Source organism: Equus caballus, chromosome 1 (genome assembly GCF_041296265.1).
Source record: "Equus caballus isolate H_3958 breed thoroughbred chromosome 1, TB-T2T, whole genome shotgun sequence".
Classification (NCBI taxonomy): Eukaryota; Metazoa; Chordata; class Mammalia; order Perissodactyla; family Equidae; genus Equus; species Equus caballus.
This window is the reverse complement of record NC_091684.1, coordinates 109,220,000-109,229,216: the sequence shown is the minus strand read 5'-3', so window position 1 is coordinate 109,229,216 and position 9,217 is coordinate 109,220,000. Positions and strand designations below refer to the sequence as shown.

General features: G+C 45.0%; 1 long non-coding RNA gene across 1 annotated transcript; it reads right to left on the bottom strand.

The window, feature by feature from the left end:
• Positions 1–369: 369 nt before the first annotated feature.
• Positions 370–8,697, bottom strand: LOC102150886 (uncharacterized). Its single transcript, XR_001379112.3, has 4 exons — positions 8,558–8,697; positions 3,715–4,051; positions 670–870; positions 370–579 (listed from the first exon to the last, which is right to left on the bottom strand). It is a non-coding gene; the product is annotated as an uncharacterized lncRNA (long non-coding RNA).
• Between the last annotated feature and the right edge of the window lie 520 nt (positions 8,698–9,217).

Here is a 9,217-nt window from a genome sequence, read left to right as displayed (position 1 = left end):
GTACCTGGATCTCCTCTGATGCTATGCCGTTAAGTGAGCCTATAAATCTGTCTGGATTTAAATCTGTGACCTGGGTTCCTGTCCCCGGCAACCTAAACAGTCAGGACTAGCACAGAGGAGTAGGTCAGCTCGGCATCCTGTTCAGTTACTACTGACCACAGAAGGTAACGTGAAATGACACGCATGTGAGCTGGGCATTTCAAAGCCACACCCATATCCTGGGTGTGTCTGCTAAAGCGATCCAACAGCCATGTACACAGCTGGAGCCGACTTAAAGAGCTCCTAGGAAGGCCCACCCTCTGGCTGAAGGTCACGTAAAGACATTCTGGAGAGAGAAACACCACACAGACATACAGACACACACACCCATTAGGCAAAAATACCACATGTTTTCTTCTTAGAGGAAATAACCACGAGCAAAGTATGGTTATGAGTCAGTAACCGACTATAATTAGGGGCTTTTTCCCCCAGTAATATCTGAATTAAGGCCGAAAGCATCAGCACAGCACAGCAGTTGGTGAAGAAGTAGCCGCATCTTTCTCGATGTTCCCCGTGACTCAATCCGTGAAGAACAGGCCCCTGCAGGTCAGAAAAAAGGTTTCCTAGGAGAATTTAATACCAAACTCAGTGGGAGTTCCCTCCTCTCCATCAGAGTCAAAATAATCCTACCTTTAGATCTTCCACTTTGGGGTTCAGCACAACTCCAGCATCTACTCCAGGTGCAGACATGGCACCGCTCATCAAGCCATGCTGTGGTAGGCGTCCCACATATAAAGTAGAGAAAGATGGCCACAGATGTTAGCTCAGGGCCAGGCTTCCTCAGCAAAAAGAGGAGGATTGGCAGCAGATGTTAGCTCAGGGCTAATCTTCCTCAAAAAAAAAAAAGAAATAGAAGTCATTTTAAAGACCACTGTGTGTCCCTCCCTAATTGCATCCTGCTTTCCACTCACTCCCTGGAGAATTAACCACTATCTTGACTCTAATGTTAAGCATTCTTTTGCATTTTTAAAAAATAATTGTAGCACGAATGCATGTATCCATAAATAATATACTCTTGCATTTTGAAAGACTCAGTAATCAGCACACGCCTGGTCACGGAAGGAACAGGCAATATGGCCTCTTTTAGATGAAGGCTCCCAAGAAAAGCAAAGCTGAACAGTCTCTGAGTCACAGTCTGGCTTCCACTTCCGCTACTTCTGGTGAAGGCTGGAGGGCCAGGTCTCGTCAGTGAGTCTTCAGAAACAGAGCTCGCCATCGTGGGGCACCAGTCATGACTGCAGTGTGGGCCGGGCGCGGGACATCCAGCCTTCCAAATGGACTATTGAGTATTTTCTGCTTCTAAACCCACGACTGATTGCCAGCTCTCAGGAGTAAGTGTAAACTGAACAATTCTGTGGGGTGAAATGAACGTCCTCAGCAGATCTAAGCAGCAGTACATGCAGGCATTTCATCAGCATGTGGTCAAGACAAGCCAAGTCAAGAAGGTGACTCGAACCTCAGACGTGCTGTTCTCAGTTTGAAAGAAAAGGCAGTGAGATCTTGCAGGTGGCGGCACTCACCCTGTCTCCCGGGTCCACTCCTCCAGTCTGCACGGTTGGCCACGGCAAGCACAGCTCTCAGTCTAGGATCTTTCACCGTCCTCCGGGAGACTTCATCTCATCCTTTCTACCTGGATATCCTAAATCCTGTATCCCATGTCTGTCTTTGTTCATTCTCTCATTTCTAGCAGAGTACATCCTACCTGAGATGAGCTTCTTGAGCAAAGTTGCCTGAGACATAAAGATGCTGAGACTTTGTGTGCCTGTAGTTTTCGCACTCTTAAACTGAAGTGATAGTTTAGGGCTAGAATTCCAAGATGGAATAATTGTCCTTCACAACTTTGAAGGCACTGTTCTGCTATCTTCTTGCTGTCAATGTTGCTCTTAAAAAGTCGAAAGCCATTTTCGTTCCAATCCCTTTGACTTATCTTTTTTTCTCTTTGGAAGCTTGTAGAAACTTATTTGTTACCACTGTCATGAATTTTCACAATGTGTGCCTTGTTGTAAGCCTATTTTTATCCATTTTGCTGTACATTTAATGGACCCTTCCAGTCTGGCAACTTAGATCCTTCAATTCAGGGAAATTTTCTTAAATTATTTTTTGGTGATTTCATCTCCTTTGCTCCCTCTGTCCTTTCATTCTGGAGACTCACATTATTCAGATATTGGATCTCCTGAACTGATCCTTTAATTTCCTTATATTCCCATTCTAGTTTCCATTTGTGTATTTTTTTACTGTACTTTCCAGATGATTTCCTTTTCTTCTATTGAGTTTTTAATTTCCAGAAGCACATGTGTGGCCTCTGAATGTCTCTTTTTCATAGTCTCTTGTTCCTTTATCCGAGATGCAGTGTCCTCTCCTTTCCCTCCGAGGATTTTAATAATAGGTTCTTTTTTACCCTCCCTTGTCTATGCAGTCTCTGAGTTGCTGTTATTTATTTGCTTTTTTCATCCGAACCTACCATGAGAGAGACTTTTCTCAAATATCTAGTACTTTTTGGCCATCTACTCACAATAACCAGTAGAGAAGAAAAACTCATTGAAAGCTCTGAGCTTATGACGAGCTTTGTCAACTTTGAACTTCACTGTAGCATTGTATGGGTGGTGCCTTTTGGAGCAAAACCCTGATGTCAGGATATTTGGGTCTTTCCTCTTGGGCTGATCAGTCTCTCAGCCTTCCATCTCCTGCCCAGAGGGGAGAGCCCTGGGCCAGTGTTCTGTGGGCCCGCTGGAGGACCAGGGCAAGTGGTCCCTTCGTTCTGAATGTAGCGTGCATATGGTCACGTCGTCTCTGTTTTAAAATGGTACAGTGTTGACGTGATATACTGCCCACACCCACAAATAAACTGAAGTACCCCATCCAAAGGCCCTCTGGTCTATCCTATCAGAGATTAAAGCTTCAGATCTCTGCCATGGCGGGTAAAGGGCAGACCTGAGTGACAGGGCAACATGGCTTTACCGTGTACAGCTTTTCAAGCTCAGATTCTGCACCGGCACTTCTATTGCTCCAGTTAATTTGTTCCCACTGACAGCTGAAAAGCTCCACACAAATGCTGAAATGTGGTTAACACGAGTGTTTAAATTAAGCCATTCTGCAAATGCCGTCTGCAGAACCACTCCTATAAACACCTGTGAGAAAGGTATGTGAACACCACCCCAGTCAGGGTGGGAGGGATAAAGAGTCCTTGGCTCGAAGTAGGAAAAGAGGAACTCCTAGGTTAAATGTTGTCTGGAAAAATCTCTCCCGTTACTCAAGTCTGTTCCATCTGTCATTGCTTCCTGTGCCTTCTGCCATCAAAAGGTCCCCCTGTGGTTAAAAAAGTTGCACCTGCTGCTTTTCTAGGGCTTTTTCTGGTTTAATATTCCATGTCCATCATAGACAGGGTTAAGATGTTTGTAAACATCATCTCATTTGTTCCTTATAACAATAGTCCTTTGAATTTGTGAGGTTGGGCACTATTACTACCTTCTACAGAAGTGAAAACTTAGGCTCAGAAAGGTCGCATGACTTGTCAAAGATCAGACTACATGTAACAAGTAAGGCTGGGGTTAGAACCCCGACCTTCTGCCCCGAAGGCACCGTTGTCCACTGGGCAACACTGCCTCAATTAGCAGCCTACTTGAGACATAGCCACTGAAATTTTCACAAAATAATTTTAAGGAAAAGACAACTTACCATTGACCTTGAACAAAGATTGAGATCGCTTCTCACAATCTGTGCCTTTCCTGGGAGGCAGAAATACAAATGGTTCATTTCAAGGAGCTGGAGCTTCCGCCTTTGAACATTAACATTGGAGCCACCACACGATGTGGTGACTGAGGTGACAGCTGCTCAGTGAGGACTTATCCTGAAGACAATGAGTGTGACTTCATGGCGAAACAGGAGCTCAAACAGGGAGTTTCCACTTTCCTCTGTGCCTCAGTCAGCCCAGCTTTGTGCTAATGTCCCACTTCTTCATTTCCACTTAGCATAGTCAGCACCAAGTCACAACTGTGATGTCCTTTGCGTTTTACTTAATTACAAAGAATACTATTAGTATTGAGAAAAGGCACTCATTTTATGGAGCTTCTAAATCTCTGGCTCCTGGAGTTTGACTATCTGGATCATATTAAAGATATAATATATGCCTAGAAACATCTAATGAACAGAGCATGTCTCAAAAGTCATGTGTAAATTACATTTTTTGGAACTTGGAATATATTTCCCCATAAGGAAATTGTACTGTGCTTTTTAAAGGCATTACTAAATAAAGAAATAAATGGATAATTAAGTTTCCAGGTCAGCACACAAAAGCCTGTTGGGCTAGTATTTAACCCGTAACATACCCAAAATATAATGCTAATGTTGGTGTTTCAGATACGCTTGGTTCTGAGAACTAAATACTGTTTTCATAGGAAAACACATTCTCTAAGTGGAAACACCTCTGATGCCTAAACAAAATAAGGAAGGGCAAGAGACCTAACATTTAGTCTTTTTGTGTGTAAAGCTTGGTACTAGGTGTTTAATGTATGTTAGTTCATTCTGTCTTCGGGGCAGCATTTTGAAGAAAGCATTAAGGAAAATGAGCCTCAAAATGGTTAATAATATTTAACGTGCACCAATAACACGTTCAAAGACATGTAAGTAAAAGCAGCAGACCCAGAATTTAAACCCAGGTTTATCTCAGCCTGTTCTTTCTACTAAGCTTAGGAACCTCGCTAGATTTATAGCCCAAATATTCTGAATTGAGAACAACTTGTTCCCACTGGGGTGCCGTAGGGGTGAAATGAACAAAGGTTAGTATTCCGGTCTAGGGCAGCGAATCTCAAACTTGACCATGCATCAGAATCACCTGGAGGGCTGTTAACCAAGATTGCTGGGCCTCACCCACTGTGTTTTTTAATTCAGCAGGTCTGAGTGAGGTCTGGAAATCTGCATTTCTGACAAGCTCCCAGGTGATGCTGATGCGGCTGGTCCAGGGACCACACTTTGAGAATTCATTAAGGCTTCCCTAATAAGTCATCTCAACAAATAGCCAATCCCGGAAGCAATGACCTTCATAGCTGGTGACAAGGGGTGAAATTCACTTAACTCCTGAAGATCTGTAATTATGATTAGTACCTACGGGGAGCTAGCAGGTGAGGTTGCTGCCATGGAGAGACAACCTGGAAGGGAAACAAATGTTCTCAGCAAGGTTGCTCTCCATGCATAATTTCATTTTCTCCATAGAAAGAAAGAAGCAAACAGGACAGAAAATGAAAGGACATGTGTGGCTTTGAAGATAGAAGCAATAACGGGGCAAGGTGGGAACAGCATGATGACTATAATACAATTGAGTTTCTATTTTTTCTCAATGCCTCCAGAGAAGCTTAATCAGTCAACACGTCTTTGCAGGGTCCTTGCAGTGTGCTCAAGTAGGTTGTACGGGGCAGGGCTCCTGACCTCCGACAGGTTACAGTGATGCTTCATGATCCATTTCTTGGGGAAGAAAGCATGCCCCAAAGTGAAATTCCCAAGTAAGTAAAGCTAACTCTTCAAAATACTTAAAATGCATTTATTTGAAGTGTATTTTTTTATCTTAAAAATCTTTCTGAAATCTACACCATCCTCTGATTTTAAACAGAGAACATAAAACACGGTTTAAATTTTTCTTGATGATTCTAGGCAGACATCACAGGTATCTATTTTTAGAATATTAAGTAATGACCACAGGACTTATTGAGGGGTATGTGGCTGTCTGCCCTGCATCAGAGGATCCAAGTTTAGTCTTAATATTTGAATGTTTTTCATTCTTTACCAATTTTCACCTTATTTTTGCTTTCATTGTTCCAACTTGCAATAGTTCCACATCACCTCTTCTAATACGCTGATTCTTCTCTGCTATGGATTAGAAAATGTATACTTTGTAAGAAGCAAGTTGGGGCCGGCCCGGTGGCACAGCGGTTAAGGTCACACGTTCCGCTTCGGTGGCCCAGGGCTCACTGGTTCAAATCCCGGATGTGGACATGGCACCTCTTGGCAAGCCATGCCGTGGTAGGCATCCCACATATAAAGTAGAGAAAGTAGCTCAGGGCCAGTCTTCCTCAGCAAAAAGAGGAGGATTGGCAGCAGATGTTAACTCAGGGCTAATCTTCCTCAAAAAAAAAAAAAAAAAAAGAAGCAAGCCAAAGAACATAACTCTGAGTGAGGGCCTGAGTGTCTTGCCTATGAATCAAGTGAGCTTTAGGTCCTGGCCTTTCTGAGTGCATTTCTGACAAGCTCCCGGTGACGCTGGTGCTGCTGGTTCCAGGACCACACTTCTGAGAACTCATTATGGCTTCCCTAATGAGTCATCTCTACAAATACAGATATTTCTTCCTCTTCCAAATTATTCTCCCAGTGGGGGCTAGTTTGAAGGCTTCCAAACTTCCAAATATACCTTCACTTTGAAAGGATGGCTGGCCCAATCCTCCCAGCTCTTCTTTTCTCCTTCTGGACAAGCCCCTTTAGGACTCTGGTTTCAACTTCTCAAATTTTCCAAGCACCCAATATAGGACCATACTCCCCAGCCCAAAATTTGTTTCACCTATTTATTGGATGAATAAATAAATAAAGGATGTATAAACACACATGTATTATTGAGCTCTCCTATAAACCAGGTACTATTTATATACTTTCATTTATCTTCTTTAATCCTCACACCCACCTTATGAGTGAGGGATGAACAGCCCATATCTCAAGCTGAGGAAACTGAGATTTGGGGAGATTAAATGACCCACTCATTCAAGGTCATAATTAGTAAATTGCATAGCTGAGATTCCAACTCAAATCTTCAGACCCCAAGGCCAACATGCTTTCCATCAGACCACAGCTACTGCCCCCTTGAGAGCGAACAGAATATTGGGATGCAAGGAATGATGGCAATTTATAGTTTTTTAAAAAGACAAACCCACGGCAAGCGTAATGGCCCGGCTGCCCCACGCCCACCCCTATGGCAGTCAGAGTTCTTTCCCACCCCATACAGAATCCTCAGACCATTTTCAACTTAGTGTCTCTAGTAGCCAGAGCTGGTCAGTTGGAACAGGCCCAGAGTACAAACCCCTATGCTTTAGCTTCACTTATTTGGAAATTCCATTTTGTGGTACCCCACGTAGAAACATTCCACCTAGAAAGTGGAAAACAAGATGCAATTTGAAAAGGCAGATAGATAACTTTGAAGAAGATACACATTCAGCAGAACTGACAAATTATACCTTATCCTAGATCAGTGGTTCTCAACCATGGGCAATTTTGGCCCCCAAGTGGACATCTGGGAAAGGCTGTAGATATTTTTGTCGCCATAACTGGCATCTAGTGGGGAGAGTCCCAGGATGCTACAAAACATCCTACAACGCAGAGACCACTCACCCTCCCCTACAGCAAACAATGATCCAGCCGTAAACGTCATGTGTGACACAGCGGAGAAACCCCGCCCTCGATCACAGCACATGTCAAGGAGGGAGAAGATCCTAGCTTCTTGCAGATTCCTGCTGCTTCTCTCACTTTAGCAAAATAAAGTTGAGGAACTGAAACCACAGGTTTAGGGTCTATTTCTGGCTTCTCACACATATATGCAGAGGTCACACCGGTTTCAGTGACAGCTGGCTGCACGACCCTTCTGTTTTCTTCCAGCCCAGAGGACCTGAAGCAACATAAGATGCTACCCACAGAGCCTGTATCAACATGGCTTTTGGCTTTGCTCTCGCAGCTTCTCTCCATTCAAGACAACAGTAAAGGACATCAAAAAGAAAAGGGAAAGGGAAGGGGTGAGGGGAACAGTAGACCAGAACCACCAGAGCCGGCCTGGTGCTCAGTACACGCACATTGACGTGACGCTGTGACAGCTCCCACAGTCCTCTTGTTCCTACTACTCTTCCAAGTGTGGTGTCCAGAGCAGCAGAATTGGCCCCCCCAGCATCTCCTTAGAACGGTAGAATCTCAGCCCTGCCCAGACCCCCTGACTCAAAATCTGCATTTTAACAAGATGCCTGAGCGATTCGTATGCGCACGCATGTTTGAGAAGCACTGCTCTAGGGTTTCCAAAAGGCGAAATAAAACTGCAAAGTGAACAGCTGCAAAACAGATGCAAAGCGAGTCACGTGGTGTAACATATGACTTCGCCAGGGGATTTATGACCCTCTGTGGACAGTAGCTTGTAATATAGAAAACAGAAATTTGAAGGAATATGTGCAAAAGTAAATGCCACGTTACTTCCTTCTAATTGCCCTAAAAGAACCCCCCTTGGGTTACAGGAAATGGAGGGCCTAGCACCTAAAACAATTTCATGTACCCAATGAGTGCTCAAGCGTTCGGGTTTTTTTTCAATAGGGAACAAAGATGGAATTTACACTGCTCTTCCAGGAGATCATAGAGATTGATCTGATCAGAATTTCCTACACAGCATTCCACAATACTAAAATTTTGTAACAAGGAACAGAAAAGAGTCGATGTGGTATGTTTTAAAATAACCTAGGTTAAGGTGAATGGATCAGATTCAACTTCAGGTCCACAGTCAACTCACCCAGATTGGCTTGGCTTCATCCACGCAGGAAATATTAGCTCCCAGAAACTTTGCAAAGAAGAGCTTCAAGGAAAGCAGCAACCAGCGCTGCAAACCACGGCCTGAGATGCAGGGTTGCAGGCGGCCCTGACAACTGAGGCGGAAAGGGGAACAGAGCTGGGGGCGGAGGAGGGAGGAGTTGTAGGCGCACTTGTGGGTTAAGAAGCTGGGCTCACTACGGAACCCGACCCAAGCCGCCAGGGGGTAGGTCCAGCCTGACTCACACACTTGCCTGCAGGACAGCCCTGGCGAAGGGGTTCAGAGGATAGTGACACGCAGTCCTGCCGCGTCTTCACACGGCTCCGAGGCTGTGGCCCGACTTGAGGTGAACAGTCGCACACGAGTGTGAAGACTCGGGGGCGCAGATCCAGGGGCGGCCGCTAGAGGGCGCGCTTGGACCCTTCACCGAAGAAACTGAAGGGGCTGAGCACGTTCGCTGCCGGCTTTGTTCAGCCCGAGCGCTGGGTTCTTTCATCACGTCCACGCCCTCGGCTGTCTGCACAGGCCGGCAGGGGATCAAATACCAGCCTCGAAGCCAGAGGACCCCGTGGCCCCTAAGTCACAAAGGGATGTGTGGCGTGCTGGGTGGCCCTTTAGAGCCCCTGATTCACCGGCACCTCC